The following is a 22,329-nucleotide window of genomic DNA, read 5'->3' on the forward strand; positions in this document are numbered from 1 at the left end:
TTCTTTATTTTTATATTTTAAGTTCTGTTATTAGTCATATATGATAGACATTTTCTCTTAGTACTTTTAAGATGTTGATTCCTTGTTTGCTTCTGACCTCTATTTTGTTGTCTACTTGTTGATCCAGTGTAGACAATCAACTTCTCTTTGTTAAGATTTTTTCCCTTTGTCCTTAATGTTTTGTTGATTATTATGATGCTTCTAGGTAGATCTATAATTATTTGTCCTACTTGAGACTCTCAGAGAGTCCCAAGGCTATATGGATGCTGCCACTCAGCAGCCATCCTGTAGCGTCAGTATACTGGTTTGGTCTCACTGAATAGCTGGTACCTCCTGAATCTTATTACTGTGACCCTGAGTTTTTGCTTCATTTCCAGAATTTATTGTTTTATTTCTTTTCCTTTTTTTTTTTTCATTACTCATTTCTTCTATTAAAAAGTCACATAGTGGCATTTTATCCAGCATTCTGAATGTTTATAATGGGAAGATGGTCTTTGTTAGTTCTGTCTTCAATACTAATTAATTAGAATTCTCTTTATCCTTCTGTGAAATCATGAAGAAGAAACGAAGAGTCAACTGCTTTCCACTGAGAATCCTAGCGTTGAGAATCAAGGAACATTCTTTTCCAGCCAAAATCCCTGGGTAACTTAAGATCAGTGTAATTTAGAAATGTGACAACTTGTGGATAAAAATGTTATATAAAAGTGAGGGATGCCAGTGTGAAAGGACATGTTAGTATTCACATTTTATAGAAGAGGAACTGAGGCTCAGAAGAGAAAGAACTTCCCCAAATTTGCAAAGACAGTAAGTGGCAGAACCAAGATTTTAGGCTAAGATTCGGAGACCAGAGCACATACTTTCCCTACTATGTTGCCTCTCAGGAAATTGCAATCTTCATAATACCAAGAGGCATTTTAAAAGGTAAAAATTAAAGAGTTAGATAGAAGGGCCAAAATGTGTAGTTCAGATAAAGCTATAAAAAGAAGACATCAATGTGGAATATATATCTCTTCATTCCTGTTGAGAGAAACTAAATAGCTGCATGTCAGTTGAATGCATTCCTCACAGATAGAATTACCTGTCGAGCACATTTTTGGAAGAGCTCAGCAGATGGCATTCCAAATGAGAGATGCCCACATGGGCTGTGAAGGCTATAATGCATTTCAAATGTCTATGTCTGTCTTACTGGCAAATGAGATTGCTTTGAAAGGTGAAAAAAAGAGTATATATATATATATATATATATATATATATATATCCTTTTTAAGGCTGTATCTACTTGTAAAGAGACACACATCTGCCTTTTACAGATTTGATCTAAATCTTTATCAATATCAGATTATGTGTGATTCATTGATACCAGGTAATTCTGGTATTAGGAGTACTCTAATTGATTTTATTACCTCTAATATTGCCATTTTTTTTTCTTTATAAGACAGAGAGATCTGGTTTTCCAAGTATCTCCCAATGTGAAGCTGATGATAAATGGATCATATCAACTCTAACTCTTTGGGTTGTGTATAACAGAGAAGACAACTAAAAGTGGCTTAAAGAGTAAGGAATTTATTTTTTCCATACAGGAATTCTGAATATAAATATTTCGAGGTTGGTTAATTTGAGAGTTCATCAGTGCCAGTAGGGACTGGCTCTTCACATGTTTTCTTGTTTCCATGATCAGTTTGTTGGGTTTTGTCTCCTCACTTATCTTGTCATGGTTTCAAGATGGCTGCCACATCACCAGGCTTCCTCCCCTCATACAGTAATGTTGAAGCATCCAAAAAGTTTCATTTTTTCCTCCAAAAACCTTTCGCAGAAGCTACTGCTCACTCTAGAAGAATTTCCTCCAGATCTCATTAATCAGAATTACCTCACAAACCCATTCCTAAGTTATCAATGGTAAGAAAAATCACATTACCACAATGGACTTTGTCAACATACACTCACCATTGGGGCCAGGAGTGGCTCCTTCCCTGAGCACTTGGCCATAATGTGAGCAGACTAAATCAGAGTTCTATCGATAAGCAATGTGGGAAAGGTTGACTGCTGACAGACACCCTACTGTATCTGCAACACTAAGTCCTGTTGGATTATGGAGATACACCCACAATTATTATCTTGATCAGTTGGTTGAAGAAGGAGGACCTACTATCATCATCCAACCATCACAGTGCTATGAATAACTTCTGTTTTTAACCAGAAAGACATTATCTTTTTCAGTTCATGAAGCTTGAGCCTATGTCTTAGAATATTATAGCTTTGCCTGCCCAGAACAGCAATCCCCCACCTCCTTTTTTTTTTGAAAATTGAATTTTTCACCATGATAAACAAGTGGCTTTTATGGGTACTGCTAATCCACATGCCCATTCCTGTAGCACAGATGTGAGCACCTAACCCAGGATGGGCCAATACCTCTCTGTCCACAGTGATCAGTCTATGGATGGGCCACCAACTCAAGTCAGGCCATCTTTCTCCAGACTTTTCTAACTGAAGATGAAAGATGAACAGTAGAATAAAGTGTTATGATATACATGTATATATAATATAAAATAGTAGTGTGTGTGTATGCGTTCACTCAAAGAAAGCAAGAGAGGCAAGATGTGGGTGTGGGGAGGGAATGACAGAGAAGTCACTGTGTTGTTATGTAATGGCATCAATTTTCTCTCATATTCTCTTCCCTTATTCTTTCTTCTTCCTATTCAGAAAAAAAAGTCATGTTCCTCCAACTTTGATTTTTCTCTACTACTCGCCAAAGTCTATTTCTAACCACTTTGTTTCCTTTCAATCAGGAACAATTTACTCTAGTAACCAAGCTACTAATTCATTCAAGTAACTTCCTCCTTCATCACTTCTCAATTAGCTTAAGTGACTTCTTCCCTAAACCCTGCAGTTTACAATCTGCTCTGACCAACCTGCATCTTGAAAGAGACTTTTTAAAAAATCAAAACACTTTAAATACTTCTTAACAGAATAAAACCACTTAAAAATAAGTTATTACAATAAAGGTGGTGGTCTATATATCTCAATTGATTTATATTATCAAAAATAGTATTATCAATAAAAATAACATAAGCTGAATCTGACTTTCTCTTTTCAAGCTTTAGGAAGGAGATGAAGTATTTAACGAACGGCCTGAAGCCCATAATTTAATGAATGCTAGGACCTAATTAAAATGAAACAAGTGGCAAACTGGAAGTAACCTTAAAAACATTCAGACTCTAATTCTTCTATTTTACAAATATGGAACAGCAACTTCACACTCTAGAGTCAATACATTATATAACTAATGTTGAAGAGTGTGTGGTTTTCAAAAACATATGTAATTCAAATAGTAATTCATTGTACACAACTTCAATTCATATATGTTGTTAGTTTAGAAAGTCTCTTTTAGAATTGTGTTCACAGTCGCAGCCGCTCCGCGGTGGCTCTCTAATGCCAGTGCCGCCTCTAGATCGCGGAGCTCCAGCCGAAGGAGAAGCGGGGTAAGTAAGGAGGTCTTTCTACCACGGCTCCGACAAAGTAGACTGCCCGCAAATCAACCGGTGGTAAAGCATCCAGGAAACAACTGGCTACAAAAGCCTCTGGCAAGAGTGCGTCCTCTACTGGAGGGGTGAAAAACCTCATGGTTACAGGCCTTTGTGAAATTAGACGCTATCAGAAGTCCACTGAACTTCTGATTTGCAAACTCCCCTTCCAGCGTCTGGTGCGGGAAATTGCTCAGGACTTCAAAACAGATCTGAGCTTCCAGAGCGCAGCTATTGGTGCTTTGCAGGAGGCAAGTGAGGCCTATCTGATTTGAAGACACCAACCTGTGTGCTATCCAGTCAAACGTGTAACAGTTATGCCAAAAGACATCCAACTAGCAGGTGGCATATGTGGAGAACGCTTAAGAATTCACTATGATGGGAAACATTTCATTCTCAAAAAAAATTTTTTTTTCTCTTCTTCCTGTTATTGGTAGTTCTGAACGTTAGATATTTTTTTCCATGGGGTCAAAAAAGTACCGAAGTATATGATTGTGAGTGGAAAAATAAGGGACAGAAATCAGGTATTGGTTGTTTTTCCATTTTCATTTGTGTGTGAATTTTTAATATAAATGCGGGGATGTAAAGCATTACTGCAAGTCAAAATGTTTCAGTGAACAAGTTTCAACAGTTCAACTTTATAACAATTATAAATAAAACTGTTAAATTTTTCAGGACAACGCCAGCATTTGGATTTTTTTAAACAAGTAAATTTCTTATTGACGGCACTAAATGGTGTTTGTAGCATTTTTATCATCCATTCACTATACTTTTCTGAGATGTCCTACATGCAAGTACATGTTTTTAATGTTGTCTGTCTTCTGTGCTGTTCCTGTAAGTTTGCTATTAAAATACATTAAACTATAAAAAAAGAAAGTCACTTTTAATATTCTTCATAATTTTTTTCCTATTTTTATTGTAGCAAAGCCAAAACAGAAGAACCATGACAAGAGACCTTGGACCAAGGAACTGAAAATAATGTTTTTGGGTTTTTGGTACTGGGGATTAAACCCAGGGGGGTTTTATCACTGAGCTACATCTCCAGCACTTTTGATTTTTATTTTGACCCAGGATCTTGCTAAGTTGCTAAGACTAGCCTTAAACTTGCCTCAGCCTCCTGAGTACTTGGGAACCATTACTGGACTGTGAGCCACCATGTGTGGCATAGAGAGTCCCATTATTCATAATGAGCCCCTTTTAACCATGTCAGAACTTATACTAATGAGGTGACTGAGGGTGGGGCCTCTGGATGAATTCATAATGGGGACTGGTCACCAGGAAGATCAAACACGATTAGAGGGTTGAAGGGTTGAAACTTTCAACCCTACCACCTAACTTCTAGGGAGGAGAGGGAGGCTGGAGATTGAGTTCAATCACCAGTGGAGAATGATTTCATCAATCCTGCCTCCATAATGAAACTTTGTAAAAATTCTTGAGCTATGAGATTCGGAGGTTGGTAATGTTGATGTTCTGGCAGGGCAGCACCCTGGAAGAGGGAATGAAAGCTCTAGGTATTGTTCTCTACCACTTCTACCCTGTGTATCTCTTATATTTAACTGTTCCTGAGTTGTATATAATTAGATCATGCAAGTCATCCTAGTAATTTATCAAACATGAGGGGTCATGGGAACCACTAAATTTGTAGTCAAGTAGGACAGAGACGTGAGTAACTTAGAGGCTTGGGATGAGGGGTTGGCATCTGAAGTGAGGGCAGTATTGTGGGGCCGAGCCCTTACCTGTGGGGTCTGTGCTATTTCCAGGTAGATAGTGTCAGAATCTAATGGAATTGTAGGACACCCAGTTGACATGAGAGAATTGGTGGGTTTGTTTTGGAACAACCTATTTGTTGTTGGAAAATATACTACACATTTGATGTCAGAAGAAAAATCACCAACCTATATGTCTGTAAGGTTGTGATCCATTTACCACTGATTGGTCAGATAATGCTACATCCTAGCACTAGTGAATATATGTTGAAAGACTCCTTTCCTTATCTATCCATCCTACTAGTCTGGGAGCACTTGGACAACTGAGATGGGCTTTAATTCATCTTGCGCTCACTTACCAAGGGCAAATCCAGGTTCTGCAGGCCTGAAACTTAGATAATTTCAAAGGAATCCAAAACTAGGAATGAAGAAATTACAACAAATTAGAAATATAAAAAGCTGAAAAATACCACAAAAATCTATATATCTCTTTTCCCTAGTTTTTAAACATTTGTACTCTTCAGTTATCTCTCTGACAACAATTTGTAAGAACCTTTTCTATGTTGAATAGACACAAGTACCAGACATGTGGTACATGTCTGAAATCCCAGTGATGTAGGAGGTTGAGGTGAGAGGATTGTAAATTCATGGCTAGCTTGGGCAATTTAGCGAGACTCTGCCTCAAAATAAAATAAATGAGCTAGGGGAGTGACTCAGTCATAGAGACCCTCTGGGTTCAACTCCCAATATTGACAAAGAAAAGGAAGGAAGGATGGAAGGAAGGAAGGAAGGAAGGAAGGAAGGAAGGAAGGAAGGAAGGAAGGAAGGAAGGAAGGAAGGAAGGAAGGAAGGAAAGGAAAATAATAGACAGTGACTTGGCAAACTGAATAGGAATATTCCTACAAATGAGTCCTGAACTGGGTGGCAGCAATAACTTAACTATTCCCAGAAATGACTGTTAACCACATAAAGTTATCCTACTAAACCCAAACTATTATGTTCCTAGATAAAATTCCCTTAGCTAAATCCCCCAGATGACTATGAACTCTTCAATACTACCTAATACAAGAGAGAATTATGAAAGGGGGATTGTCAAAATGGAAAGAAATAATGGTCTTAATCCATCGTGGTTCAAATATTTTACTTTTGCAAATTTTGCAAAAAACAGGACTGTAAAAATAGATTGCTAGGTGCATCCTTGGAAGAGACATGAAATTGAGGGTCTGTGAGGATCAAGCTTTATTGACTTCACATTGAATTTCCTTCTACTAGTAGAGGGCCAGGCACAAAATAGACACCTAATAAATGCTCACATAATGCATGAATGAGAGTTCATCTGTGTGCAGCCTATTGAAGGGCAGTAATGATAACACGGGCAGGGAAGGAGTAAGTGCTTAGAGTCAATTATTCGAAGTCAGGGATTGTCTGTGTGTTTTTTTTTTTTAAAGTTTGTCCCAATGTAGTAAAAGAAATAATAGGTTCTTACAGTTAAAAACAGTGAAATGATTAAATCTTAACAGCTCTGAAAATAGTTTTTGCAGCAATACCTCATAGTCTCTCCTTGCTGCCTAAAAGCAAAGTGAGGGCTGCTAATCCACTGGGTGATAAGGGCACCTCCATCCTCCCTCCTGCCCTCATTCTGAATAGGCCCACACTCACTTAGCTTCAGGACCCTGGTGAGCATCTCCAGTCATTTGGGGCACTCTTCAAAAACTTGGATGAGACAGGTCTTTCTCATCTTTAGATCAGGGCTTAAGTTCTATATTCATCAAATAAAAATGTGAAAAGAAGCCTTTAAAAATGTAATTGGCACTCATAGACACCATCAGGAGTATGCCTGCACAAACTGTTTAGGGAACATTTCTGATAATGGAAAGAACTAACATTTCTAAAATTTGAAAGAATAACCTTGAGTCCATATAAAACCATATTCTATTCTAATAATTTTTCCCACCTAAAAAATGAGCTATATTGCTAATATTATGAAATAGGATAGAGGCCTGTATTGTTGTATAGCTTTTTCTCTTATAGCCTGAATTCTGGATTGTATCCCAAGTTGGAACTTATGGGTAAAAGACTGTGACAGTTGGGAGTCAGAAGTGGGTGTCAGAGATGTTTATTAAACAGGTCTAACATTGGAGAAAACTAAGGCTAATAAAAATAGCTATACAAAGGATAAGGGTCTCAGCAAGTAGCACAAGGAGCATACCCAAGACAGAGGCCAGTTATGTTGGATGTATATTTGCAGTTTCTCTAACGTCCCACATGGAAGATATTTATCATCATTGGGTACAACTTAGCCTCTGCGCTGCCTTCCTATGTCTGGGGAAACCTACTTTATGGGTCTTAGTGGGAAGCAGTGCCTGTGTCCCACTTTTGAAGCAGAAAGTGCCAGATCTTCATTTCCTATCTACCTTACTAGGAGTGGTATTACTTAATGTGGGCACTACCAATCAGAAACACCTGCCTTCAACTTTGAATCAGCTACACAAAGACACAGATCCTATAGAGAATTCCTTTTTCCCCTTAGTCAGAATTCTATTTTGTGAAACTTGTGACCAAATTGTAGTTTCTGACATGTCACAAACAAGATTCTGCTTTAGGGGGTTTGAAGGGCACTTTGGAATCTGTGTAGTTCTCTTTAAGTATTTAAATATGAGTTTGTATTGCATTGTAAACTTTAAAGCCATGTTGATATGTAGTCTGTAGTCCAATCATTTATCTTCATAGTGACATGAAATAATCGGGGTAGGTTTTTTTTCTGTTTTGTTTTTGTGGTGCTGGGGATTGAACCCAGGCCCTTGTGCATGGGAGGCAAACACTCTACCAACTGAACTATATCCCCAGGCCTGTGGCAGGTATTTTGAATCCAATTTTACAGCTTAGGAAACTGAGGCACAGAGAGCCAAAGTGCTCTGCTGAAGTAACAAAGTCCTTTTAAAGGCAAAGTTGGGAATGTTGAAATTCACTCCTATGATGGTTCTTTTCTCTCCTTCATAAATCTTTATTGTGCAAGCAGAATAAGAAGGGAGAGAAAGTTGCATCATCAGAACTCATCCTGTATCAAGATCACAAAGGCAAAGACCAGCGTTGAAATGACCCAGGGCAGCTCCTCCTCCAACTCCAAAAACAGGACCCGAAGGCAGCAGAAAGGGACTTTTGAGTCCCTTGCTTGCTTTAGTGCTAAAAAGGTAAACCAAGAGGTTTCTCCTTTTTCTATGGGCCAATTTAGATTGTGACCACTTATGAAGAGCAGGGACAAGACAATCAATCATCCTTTTCTCTATTTAAGAAGGACCTCTGTTAGGTAATCTTAAGGGAAGTAATTACTGCTAAAACATAGTCATGGAGTAGTAATCAGAAAAACTTTCTCCAGTAAAATTCCCAAAGGAGATATTTGTACTGAATAACACACTTAAAACAAACCTACACTGCAGAATACATTTCACTTTCCTCATAATGCTACTTCTTTATATAAGAACTCAACTCTGTAAAGAGTAGCTTGAACAATCATAGCTCCCAGGATATCAACCTCAAAACAGTAATGTGCATTTAATGAGAACTTCAAGGAATGTTCCTTAATTTGGAAGAGGTGGCTGTCTATAGACAATGATTGTAGTTATTGCAGGCAGCCACAGAGAGTTCAGCTGTTGTGTTAAAAATAAAAGGTCGTATTCCATGTTGGAGTTTCTCACAGATTATGTTCTTCTATTCACAGTGACAAATAACAAAATGCTTGGGGAAGGTATTCTTCAGTGTACACTGTTTTAATTCCATTTTTGCCTGGATTCAATTTAAAAATGTTTAGTTGATCATTTATATCCTCTTATTACCCAGACATAGATAATGACTTCAGACTGAGCTCAGTGCAGATGGTGATCACTATCCTTGTCACCTGTGGAAGGCTGGGGAATAAGCCTAACAAAGGAAAAGTCCACTCTCTTCTTTTAAATAAACTTCTTATTTGGAAATAGTTTTAGACTTACAGAATTATTGGGAGGATATTATCAAAAGTTTCCATACACCTCGTGCCCTGTTTTCCCTATTGCTAACATCTCACATTAGTATAGTATGTTTACTGAAGTTAATGACAAATATTGACACATTACTCACTGAAGTCCAGAGTTTATTCAGACCTCCTCAGTTTTTCCCTAATGTCCTTTTTCTATTCCAGGATCCCATCCAGGATAGAACATTACATTTAATTGCTACATCTCCTTAGACTCCTCTTGGCTATGACAGCTCTTCAGTCTTTATTATGACGACCTTTTGAGGAGTACTGGTCAGGTATTTTAAGAATGTTCCTCATTGAGATTTGTTTAATGTTTTTCTCATTATTAGACTGTGGTTATCGGTTTGGGGAAGGAGAATCCCGGAGGCAAAGTGTGATTTTTCACATACTTATCAAGGGTGTGTATATATATATATATATATATATATATATATATATATATATGGAATTACTTTTTCCTCTCAATTCGAAGTACCTTCTTTCAGGTCCCCAAATAACATTGCCTTGCCTTCTCTTTTGAATAACTAATTATTATAATTTCAATAGTGAAATTGGGAACCAAATATTCAAAGGCAGAGAGAATCCCTAATGCAGGCAGGAATTCTGAAAATTCTAGACCCATACCCAAGGAGAAGCCTTCTTGTCTAAGCCTCTGCCTTCTCATCATTCCCTAGACAAATCAAATCACCTCAAACTGGTGAGACTCTTCTCATGCCAGAATATAAACCAGGTGATATTGTCAGCAAAAGACAAGGAGAATTGCCAATTGTGTCAATCATGTTGTCCAGTGCACTTTTAGAGAGCTTTGGTTTGGCTAAATATAGTTGTACTGTTTCTGTTGCTAAGCATCATATTTCTATTAGGCAAGGTACTGTATTTGAAAATGCAAACAAAGTCTGTGTCTTATAGTGAAGTGCCTGGATAAGAAAGGAAAGACTGTCAAAGACTCCAGTTAGGTTGAGCTTCCAGAATGGAGTACTAGTTTCCTAAATCCACTTTACAAATGAGTCCTGGGGATGACGTGCTTTCATTATGCAGCCTACTTTATTTTATTGTCATCTATGTGAGTCTTATTTCACACATCTTTACTGTCAGCTCCAGCAAAGCTGAGGTATGGGTATGGCCACTGAGTTGTGTCTATCCAGAGTCATGTAGTTTAGGAGACAAAGAAAGAAATAGCTCACTCAGTAGAGCAAGGGCTCTCTAGAGCAAGGCAATCTTCAGGAGAGAGAAACAAAAAAAATTATTCAAAATCCTTTCTCATGAGGAGATTCTGGATTATGTTTGATAACCTTCTGTAGGGATCTATGGATTGCTAAAAATTGTAGCAGGTAACATGGAAGTTTATGTAGAAAATTCTTCTCTGGTAGTTGAAGAAAAGCAGAATGGGCGTTTTCTATCTCAGACAGCTTAAGAATAAGCTTCTCTTGAAACAAGCCTTGACTAAGTGTATCAGTTCAGCTTCATCCTTCCAAATCAGAAACCGTTGGTAGGTCAATTAAGTAGAAAAGCCATGTTTGCACAGAAATCAGCAAATACGGTCTGCCATTTATTTTTGTATGGCACACAGCTAAGTATAATTTTCATATTTCAAATACTTCGACAAGAGAAGTTTAAATTTTTTTCTTCTTTTTTCTCCTGCAATACTGGCAATTGAATCCAGGGGTGTGCTACTACTGAGCTATGTTTTAGGGTCTTGTTTACTTGCAGGGACTGGCTTCGAATTTTCAAACCTCTTGCTTCAGACTTCCAAGTAACTGAGATTACAAGCATGAGCTACCATGCCTGCGACCAAAAAAAAAAAAAAAAAGAAAAGAGAAGAAAAGAAAAGGTTTTAAAAGAACAGGGCTGGGGAGATAGCTCAGTTGCCCTGGGTTCAATCCCCAGCACTGCAAAAATAAATAAATAAAGAAAGAAAGAACGATATTCATGAGCCACGAAAAAGATATGACATTCACAGCAGCCGTCACTCTCATTTGTTTACATTCTATCCACAACTGTTTTCAATGCTATGGCAGCAGAATTGAGTGGTTGCAACAGAGTCTACATTATAGCCAGACACAGTGGCACATACCTGTAATGCCAGCTACTCAGAAGGCTGAGACAGGAGGAACCCAAGTTTAAGGTCAATCACAGCAATTTAGTAAGAGCTTGTCTCAAAATAAAAAATGAAAAAATCAGGTGATAGAGCTCAGTGGTAGGGTCCCCCTGGGTTTAAATCCTCAGTGCTGAGGGTTGGGCAGTCTAAAATATTTACTAATTTGGCCCACAAAGCCTGAAACATTTAGTAATATCTTAGTTGGCACCGTCTGCCAATCTCACAGTTCTGAAGATTGCAAGTCTAAGATCCAGGTGTCAGGATGGTCTAGCTGCTGGTGAGGGCTCTCTTTGGGTTGACTGCCTTTCTGTTGTGCCCTTACATGGCAGAGAGAGACAGCTAACTCTCCAAAACATCTTTTGTGGGCACCAATCCCATCTTGAGGACCCATCCTCATGACCTCAACTAAACCTAATTGCTGCCCCAAATACATCACCCTGGAGGTTAGGATGTCAACATAAGCATTTAGTGGAGCCACAATTCAATCCATAGCAACTAACTAACCCTTTCAGAAAAGGTTCACCAATCTCTGTATTAAAGAATATGAGGATACACTCAAACTCTCTAAGAGGGCCATAAAACCAATCATAGAGGAAAGACAGTGAGGAAATTCACAAAATTACATTGTAAACTGGTTCAAGGCAATTCCCATTCTACCATCTATGGTGCTGCTAACATTCTCAACACCAGGCCCTGGACAGGCCTGCTAGAAGCTTTGTCACTGCTGTCTCTGCAAACTGGAATGTTGCTCTTTGCACTTCACCAGAATGGATTCTGCCAATGCCTGCTACTTGTACACAAGTTTTTGATTCTGGTGTGGGTGGATCTGAAGGCTGGATCCCAGACTACATATCTGTGCTACAGCTGCAAGGGAAACAGAGACAATCAGTGTCTGACTTCTGTGGTGATGGAGGGTGGGGACCCATAATTCAGGGAATTTTCAAGATATCTGAAGGCATTCCTATTAGCAAATCACAGCACCATTTAGGAGAGTACTAAGTAAGAGCTCGCCTTTTAGTAGGGGATAATTATCCCCAGACTAAATGCTGCTCTGGTCCCACTTAATAAATCATAAAAACAAAATACAAAATGTTCAGTGTTTCCAAGTAATTTAACTGCATTCCAGAACAAGACTCAACAATATTTACAAAGACCTGGAGATATAGCTCAGGGGTAGAGCACTTGCCTAGCATGCACAAAGGCCCCAGATTCAAACCCCATCACCTCACATTTGTGCATGTGTGCATACACACACACACAAAGGAAAAAGAAAGGAAATATTTATAGGAATATGAAAATATCGGTCGCCCAGTGGATTAAAATTCATAATGTGGGCTGGGGTTGTGGCTCATTGGTAGAGCACACTTGCCTGGCATGCATGAAGCCCTGGATTTGATCCCAAGCACCACACACACACACACACACATACACACACACAAATTCAAAATGTCACATTAATAAAAAAAAAAACTACACAAACCAACTAATAGAAATGAATAAAAAAGACACAGCTATAAAAATTAGTAATGAGAATATTAAAATAGTTGTTGTTATTGTATTCCAGATATTTTAAAAAAAAATTAAGCAGAGTCGAGCATGGTGGCTCACACCTGTAATCCCAGTGGCTCCAAAGGCTAAGGCAGGAAGATTGCAAATTCAAATCTAGCCTGAGCAATTTAGCAAGGCCCTAAGCAACCTAGTGAGACACTATCTCAAAATTTAAAAAATGGGGACTGGGACTGTGGCTCAGTTGTTAAGTGCTCCTGGGTCCTGGGTCCAATTCCAAAAAAAAAAAAAAAGTTAAGCAGAGACATAAAGTATATTTTAAAGAATCGGATTTCTAGAGATTAAAAACTAGTATCTGAGATGAAAATTACACACTGGTGGCTATGGCAGAAGAGTAGTGAACTTGAAGACATAACAGTAGAAGATATTCAAACATAAAACACAGAAAGAAAGGAAGATTAGAAAAGAATGAAAACTTTGTTCATGAGCTGTGGGAAAACTTCAAGTAGCCTAATTCACCTGTAACTTGAATCTTTAGAGTGGGGCAGGAACAGAAATGATAGCTGCAACATTTCCAATTTTGATGAAATTTGGATTACACATCCAAGAAGCTCAAAGAATTTTAAGCACAAGATACAAAAAGAAAACCACATGAAGGCACATTAGAATCACATTGCTCAAAATCAGTGATCAAAAGGAAACGTTAAAAGCAGACAGTGAAAAAAGACATATTATGCACAGACCAAAGAAAAGGATGACAGAATGTTTCTCATAGGAAATGATACAAGTGATAAGACAGTGGAGAAATGTCTTTAAGCTACTGAAAGAAAAATAAGCCATCATCTACAAACTTATACCCACCAAAGATATCTTAAAAAGATGAGGGTATACAAAGATTTGTTTCCTATGTATAAAAATTGAAAGAATTCATCATTGTCAGACCTGTTGTTCAAGAAATGTTAGAGGGCTGGGGTGTGGCTCAGTGGTAGAGCACTTTCCTGGTACATGTGAGGCACTGGGTTTGATCCTCAGAACCACATAAAATAAAAAATTAAATAAATGATTAAATTTGAAAAAATAAATGTTAAAGGAAGAATTTTAGGCATTAGAAAAATAACACTAGATGGAAACGTGGATACATACAAGAATGAAGAACAACAAAAAGGTAACTACATGGGCAAATATGTAAGATTTATTTTTCTTACATTTTGGGTACTTTTATATGTTTAAAAGATAATTGATGGCTTAAGCAAAAATAATAATAATTGTGGTGCTAATATATGTATAAGTAAAACATCTCAAAACAATATCTTAAGTTCTGGGAGGGAGAAATGGAAAGATACTATTATAAAATTCATTTTTTTCAATTTTTATTTTTGAAGTACTAAGAATTGAACCCAGGGCCCCCACACATGAGAGGTAAGTGCTCTAACACTGAGCTGTATCCTAGTTCTTTTTATTTTTATTTTGAGATACAGTCTCACTGAGTTGCTGAGGCTGGCCTCAAACTTGAGATTGTCCTGCCTCATCCTTCCAAGTCATGGGGTTATAGGCATGCACCATGACACCAAGCATAAAATTCTTATGCTGTATGTGAAGTGGTATAATATCACTTGAAAGTAGACTATAATAGATTAAACGTATATATTCTAAACCCTAAAACAGCACTAAGATTATAGAGTTGTGGGTAATATGTCAACAAAAGAGGTAAATGGAATCATAAAATATACTCATATGATTGAAAGAAGATGAAGTAGAAGACAGTGACAACAATGGAGAAGAAGGAGAAGGAAAGGGGAGTCAATAATATGTGGTTAGGGGCCAGGCACAGTGGCACACACCTGTAATCCCTGTGACTCTGGAGGCTGAGGCAGGAGGATCTCAAGTTCGAAGTCAGATTCAGCAAAAAGTAAGGCATTAAGCAACTCAGTGAGACTGTCTCTAAATAAAACACAAAATAGGGCCAGGGATGTGGCTCAGTGGTCCAGTGTCCCTGAGTTCAATCTCCCATACTAAAAAAAAAAAAAAAAAAAGAAGAAGAAGAAGAAGATATTGTCAGGGATAGCAACAGGCCTGGCAGATCACCCTGAGCACCCAGTACCAGGAAAAAAAAAAAAAAAGGACTATATGGTTAAATAACAAGATGATATATTTAAACCTAACCATAGTAACAATCACATTAAATTTAAATGGACTAAATACTCCAATTAAAAAACAGAGATTATCAGATTGGATAAAAAAACAAGACCCTATATTATAATGCCTAAGAAAAAAAAATCCACTTTACATATAAGGGATACAAATAGGCTAAAAGAAAAAGGGACAGAAAAATATAGACCATACTAACACTAAGAAAATAAAGTTGAAATGGCTATATGAATATAAGAAAATGGAGGTTTCAGAACAAAGAATATTACTAAGGATGGAGAAGTTCATTTCATAATGCTGGAGGGCTCATTTCATCAATAGGAGAAAATGATGCACGGAAAGGATAGATAAACCAATATTCAGCTATATCCAGAGATTTTAACACTCCTTTTTCAATAATTAATGGAACAATTGATAGCAAAGATAAAAACTTGAGCAATACTAGCAACCAAGCTGACCTAATTGATACAGGAAAAAAAAAAGTAGCATAGTAATCTTTTAAATTTCTCATGAAATTTTTGCTAGACAGATCATATTCTGGGTTATAAAACCAGTCTCAATAAATTTAATAATTTAAATTTATTTTTTCTGACCACAATGGTACTACATTAAAAGTCAAAAAATTCTCAGATATTTGGAAATTAAATAACATACATCTAAACAACCCATGGATCAGAAAAAGAAAATCAAAAGAAAAATTAGAAAATATTTTGATCTGAATAAAATATAACACCCCCATATTTGTACAATGCTGCTAAAGAAGTACTTAGATGAGCCAGACACAGTGACACATCCCTGTAATTCCAGCTACTCAGGATGCTGAGGCAGGAGAATCATAAGTAGGAGACCAACCTTGGAGACCTAGCAAGATCCTGTCTAAAAACAAAGACAGCTTGGGAAACAAAGTAAGCTTAGCTTAGTGGTAGAGCATCCCTGAGTTCAGTCCCCAGGACCAAAAATGTAAGAAAGAAAAAAGAAGAGAAGGAAGGACTCAAGGACCCAAATTAATTATTTTCCATCTTAAGAAGCTATATAAATAAGCAGAAGAAAAGAAAACAATAAAGAGCTGAGTAGAAATCAATTAAAAAGAAAATAGAAAATCAATAGAGAAACAGGGTCTTTTGAAAATGACATTTGTAAAATTTATATCTGATATTGGACTTAAATATAGAACATATATTTTTAAACCTCTGAAAATGCAATAAAATTTTTTAAAATAGGCAAGAGATTTAACAGCCATGGATGGCAAATACGCATCTGAAGCATATTAAAAGATGCTCAGCATTATTAATCATTAGAAAATTCAAATTAAAATCACAGTTATCAAATGTTAAAATTAAAAAGATTGAAAATACAGGTTGTTGGTGAGGAGATAAAAGAAATTGAATACTAATATATTGCTGGTAGGAATATAAAATGGCACAATGACTTTGGAAAATAGTTTGTTGGCTAGTTTCAAAAATTAAACACATATCTGCCATAAGATCCTGCCATTCATTTTGGGTATTTTTCTAAGAGAAAAGAAAGCATATATTTACACAGACTTCTATTTGAATGTTCATAGCATCTTCATTTGTCATAATTCCAAACTGGAAACAACCCAAATATTCCTCTACAGGTAAATAGATAAACTGGTGTATCTATGCAATGGGCTACTACTCCACAATGAAAAGAAATGAATGATTGATATATTCAACAATAGAGATAAATCTCCTTGTGTTAGCATATTGTTGCTGTGACTAAATACTTGGGAAAATCAACTTGAGGAAAGATTTATTTTGATTCATGATTTCAGAGGTGTCAGTCCATTGTTGGCTGGCTCTATTGCCAGTGAGGCAGTACATCATGGTGGAAGAGCAAAGTTGCTCCCTCCTGTCAGCTGACTGAGAAGCATAGAGAGAGGAAGGGACAAGATATAATCCCCAGGGCCAAAAGGTTCCACCCCCTACTATCTCTACCATCTCCCAGTAGTCCACTTAGCTATGAATCCCATCATTAATCCACCAACAAGGTCAGAACCCTCATGACCCAATTGCTTCATTAGGGACCGAGCCTTCAACACATGAGTCTTTGGGGGTGCTTCCTATCTAAACCATAACACCCCTAGGAGCCATGATGAGCAAAAGAAGTCAAACAAAAAAGGTAGGCACTGTTTGAGCTCATTAATAACACCATTCTAGAAAATGAAAGCCAATGTAATGTGACAGAAAACAGATGAGTGATTTCTACGTGGATAAGAAAATGGGGAGGTACAGGCTGTAAGGACTATAGAAGAGTAGGAGGAAACTTTTGAGGGTGTTGATATTTTCACTTTCATTGGTGGTAAGGGTTTCATGATTACTACATGAATGTGCTAAAATGTATCAAATTGTATATTTCAAGTGTTTTATATTGTATGTCAATTATACTCCAATAAATCTGTCAAAAATTTTTAGATATTAATCCTACAATATGTACAATCAGAAAAATGAGAAATTACACTGTTTATATATGATCTATCAAGATGTATAAATGCATTCTACTGTCATGTACAGCTAATTAGAACACATAAAATATTAATTAAGAAAAATCAGTGTTAGGCATTACCCACACTGTATCTGACCTGATTCTTCCAAGGTGAAATTCTTCAATTACCAGAATGGTTTGGGCCTAGGAATTCATAGTTCTTTTGTGGAGTTTGGGAGCAGTTGAAGGTCTGTTCCCTTAGTTAGGTCTTTGCAAGTCATACAAGGTGATAGGAAGGGGCGGGGGCCACAGTGAACTTCTGAATTTCTTTGTCTAAGGTAGAAATTAAAGGCACTTGGGGTTTTTCAATCTCAATTTTTAAAATCTAACGGAGCCACTGTGGAGCAGGTTTCTTTGTTTTATTTTATAGAAACATAAAGGGTGAGCATGATTCCTAAACAAAGTAGGTGCAGATGTTCCTGTCCCTTGGTACAGATATAAAGCTTATCTTCTGAGAAAGGACACAGAGATTACTATGTGCGGCTTAAGAACAATAGGCAATGTCATGGCCTATTAATTCCATTGGCTTCCCAGGAGAAGAAAAAAGTTTTACAATGAGGAGTCGGAGAGTCTTCCCATGACAACCTTCCTCTGTATTTAAGCTGGTATGCTCCACCTCCTGGGGAAGCCTTTTTGTCTGTAATTGTGGGATAAAAAGCTTTATCTTATTAAAGAATCTGAGGTATGGGGAGAATGGAAAGTATTTTGGTTGGTGTGGGGAGAAGTCACATGGTCACAGACTTTCAGTAGGGGAGAAACCGAATGTCATCCCAAGTAAAGTGATGCCAATGACGATATTCCAGAAGTCATTTGCCCTCATTTGACCAAAAGAGTGGATGAATCCACTTTGACGGCCTTAGTTCGCCATTCCTTCTTCTAGGTCTGTTGCTTGTGTTTGCACAGTAAGTTCCCTCTACTTTCCCCTTTCCCTAACAAAACCTCTGAAACCTGAGCTGTCTCCCTGGTTCCAGTGCTTCCATCCCAGCAGATCAAGAGGAGATGGCTCTGCCATGTGATCATGTGGGTGTCCAAAGGGTTCCCAGTAAACATATTGCCCCTGTGACCATCTTTCTCATCTTCTGTGGAGTGCGCAGGGTGGCCTCACAGAGGAGTTATTGGGAACTGCAGTCTCTACTCCAAGCAAGTTGGCCTCTGGGGAATCAGGCTTTGACCTCAGTCAGTTGGAAAGGCTGGGATCTGTTTTCTACTTCCAGGTTCCCAGGATATGTGTTCCTGCTTCATGATAGTGCATGGCGGCCCTGCTTAACAACCGAGGAAATAATGGTGTGGGCATTGCATGTTGTGTCTGAAAATGCCTACAGGACTCTAGGGAGAGTCTCAAAAGTAAATAAAAATAAAAACCATCCTCAAGTAGTGTGATCTCTTCTGAAAGGAAGCACCTCAGAGAATATTTTCAAGCAAAGTTAAGGTCTGAATAAAGTGAAAAGTGTTACTTTTATCCCATTTCTTGATGGGCAACATTAGGTTTTCTATTCCTTAGGGCCTGATAACCAGTCCCAGAAATCCTCCAAATACAGAAAAGATGGGGTAGTCATTGTAGGGCTGGAAAGGTCCCTCTCTTTACACGCCATAGGGGACACTGACACTCCTAAAACAAAAGACAGATCAACAAGAGAAAAGTCCAACAGATTGGTTTAGTCAAGAGTTTTACCCAACAAGAGAACCTTCAGAATGAAGACCTGAAGACCCAGGGCAAGCTGTCTACTTTTATGCTTAGTTCAGTGACGACTGGACAAAAGGGAATTGTCTACTAGTAAGAGACTAAGGGAGAAAACTCAGCAAGGCCTGTGTGTTCTGATTCTTCTTGGCTTTTACATGAAGCATGACTTCCTCCCTAGTATCAGGCAGGACTCTTCTCAAATGAGGGTATTGAAGCAAGTAGGGAGAAGGGGAGAGTGACCTTTTTAGGTTTTATAACTTGCTTTAGGAGAAAGGGTTCTAGTTTCTATGACCTGCAGTAATTCTTGTTTCTTTAAATCGCTTCAGGGGGAGAAAAAGGGACAGGAAACAGGAGGTCAGGCAAAGGTCAGATCAACTTTCCTTCTAAGGCTTTTACGATTTTTAGTTCCAATTATTTGAGACACCAAGATGCCACGCTTTGGGGTGTTGTGTCCTGAACCCTGACATTACAGAACATTAAACCATGTGCCTGGTACTGTGTTGCATGTGTATAGCTCCAGATACTTCGGAGACTAAGGCAGGAGGATCCCTTGAGTTCATCAGGGGTTTAGGACCAGCCTGAAAAACACAGAGAAATACTGTCTCAAAAAAAAAAAAAAAGGGCCAGGCGTGATAGCCTACGCCTATAATCCCAGTTACCCCAGCTACTCCAGAGGCTGAGGCAGCATTGCAAATTTGAGACCAGCCTGGGCAACTTAATGTGTAGACATAATGTGTGTACATGTATCATATATCTCTCTCACATATCCTTTTTACTTTTGTGACTTTCTTCATACATTTAAAGGACTATAATGTCTAAGTGTTGAACAAAGATTATGACTAATATGACTGTTTTTTGTATCAGTCATAATCCTGGAAACAGATGGTATGCTCAAACTGGGAAATCAAGGAGAATTTAACATGACTATTTACAGAGTTGTAGGCAGGTTTACAGAAACCAATAAAGGATAGGTAGAGCAGTACTCAGCAGTTTATCCAGGTTTTGAGGGATCTAAAGCATATTCAATGTTTTGAATTTTCTTTAAGAAAAAAGAATGCAAAATAACTGACACAAAAGTATAAAAATGAATTCAGAATACTAAAGATTTATAAAACTACAAACACAAAAATATCTCATGAAGTCTAGATAATAAGTATCATATCACTGCTAATCACATTTCTTTACTAGCTTTTTCCCTACCTTTTTTTTTGGGGGGGAGGGGGCTATGTAGTCTTTGATCACTGCTTCATACAACTTTGACATCATTCTCTACAGAAATAATAGAAAGCTAATTTAGTTCTTCCTCTAGATGTTCTCTTTCCTCATTCTCTATTTTGTCCAATTGGCCTATGAGTATCTTCCTATGAGAGAATGAGAATAGGTCAGTAGTACAATTGGAAAAACAAATCGTAGCACATGTCCTGCTGAGAGCATCAGCCAGAGGAACCACTTTTTAAAAGCAAAGATCAAGGCATATTACAAAGCTAAGAAAACTCTAAGTTCATCATCTGCACCTAAGAATAATTTTGTTGCTGTCTTACCACCAGGTACTTCAGCAACTCCCGCTCCCTTCAGGATAAAATTGAAAGTCCTCTACATGACGAGTGAGGTTCTTCAACCTCTAATTCCTTCTTAGATGCCTGGACTCAGCCTTCTCATCACTTTCCTACCGCTCCCTCCACCTGTTCCTCACAGGTTATACTCCAGTAACACTCAGCTAGCTACAGTTCTGGAACATGCTATACTCAGTCTCACTTCTGAATATTTGCACACAATGTTCTCTCTGCTAGGAATACCCTCCCCAGTTTGTCCACCTGGCAACCCCTGCCTCCTCATTCACCTTCAAGTCCCAGGTATAGGGCTATTTTCCCTGTGCAGGCTTCCTTAGTGCCCTCAGAAGCATTCAGGTTTTCTTTTCTCCAGTCCTGTTACTGAAGTTCTAGGACAACCACCTAACTCTGGGGATCCAACAAACCAGGTCTGGCCATTCACCCCCAAAAACCAAGCAGAAGAGGTAATGGTGAAAAACATGAAAAGAACTTTAATCAGTGTAACTACATTGTGAAGATTAGGGGAATCATGTGCTTAGCCCTGGCTTCAAGGGGCTGACAGTAACTTTGGGGTTTTAAAGAATGGGTAATGAGGGTAAGCACTGGCATTTGAATAAATGGAGGCTTTTCACAGTTGCCAAAGCAGGTGATCTTGTTCAGATGTGGTCTGTCCATCATTATCTCAGGATTGGTCAAGAAGGGACTTGTCCCAGATAAGAAAGTTGCTGTTGCTTTTAGATTAGACCTTGTTTCTGGGAGCAAGGTAACTCTGGAGCAAAGAAGATAGATACAAAATGGAGGCAGTGATGCCAAGTCTTCAATCCTGCTTTTAGTCACTTATAGGACATTTGCTGGCAAAAGTGAAGAATGTAAGTCCTTGTTACAGTCCCGTTGACCCAATGATTTTCCTCTAGTGCAATGATTTACAGGTCAGTCCCTTCACTAGCCTGCAAAGTTTCTGATGATCATAGACTGAGGCTTCTCATTCTTGTATCCCAGGCACCCCACGCAGAATCTGGCATATAATAGGCACTAAATAAGTGTGTTTTAAATGAAAAAACATTGAGCAACTTCTAAATGCCTAGCCCTCAGCTAAAATGTTATCTCATTTTGTGCTTATAACAACCCTATTGAAACCAGAGTTTTGAGATGAAACTAGATTGTCTTTTTCACCAATTTCTTTCTGGGTTCTTGTCTTGCAAATTTTAAGCATAAAATATGTAAGCAAAAATAACTGAAACAGGAGAAGACCTCAATAGATCAGTGAGCAGCTTTTACTAAGCAGCAATGGAATGGCACATTTTCAGGGGAGAAAATGGCAACTGGTTACAAGTGGGGTCTGTTTTTTATAGGTCTTAATGAGAGTTAATCATAGCAGAATGTTTAGTGTGACTTAATTATTAGAGATTGGGGATGTGCTAGTTGGGCAGTCAGGAAACTAGTTGTGCAGGTTAAAAATCTAATTCAGAAAAGCAGTTGTAAAATCTTAAAACTCATTGTCACTGGGATGAAAGCCCAGAGTCCAGGGCTCATTTTTTGCCTTCCCCTCCTCCCAGGACCCATCCTTTCTCCCTGGGGGTTGTTATACCGTATCCTTCAAAA

General features: G+C 38.0%; 1 pseudogene across 1 annotated transcript; it reads left to right on the forward strand.

Annotated features, from left to right (window-relative positions):
• Positions 1 to 1,137: 1,137 nt before the first annotated feature.
• Positions 1,138 to 4,243, forward strand: LOC306655758 (histone H3.3A-like; annotated as a pseudogene). Its single transcript has 3 exons — positions 1,138 to 1,210; positions 3,403 to 3,479; positions 3,521 to 4,243. The product of its transcript is annotated as a histone H3.3A-like (transcript).
• Positions 4,244 to 22,329: the final 18,086 nt, after the last annotated feature.

The sequence above is a fragment of the Sciurus vulgaris genome (genome assembly GCF_902686455.1).
Source record: "Sciurus vulgaris genome assembly, chromosome: 3".
Taxonomy (NCBI): Eukaryota; Metazoa; Chordata; class Mammalia; order Rodentia; family Sciuridae; genus Sciurus; species Sciurus vulgaris.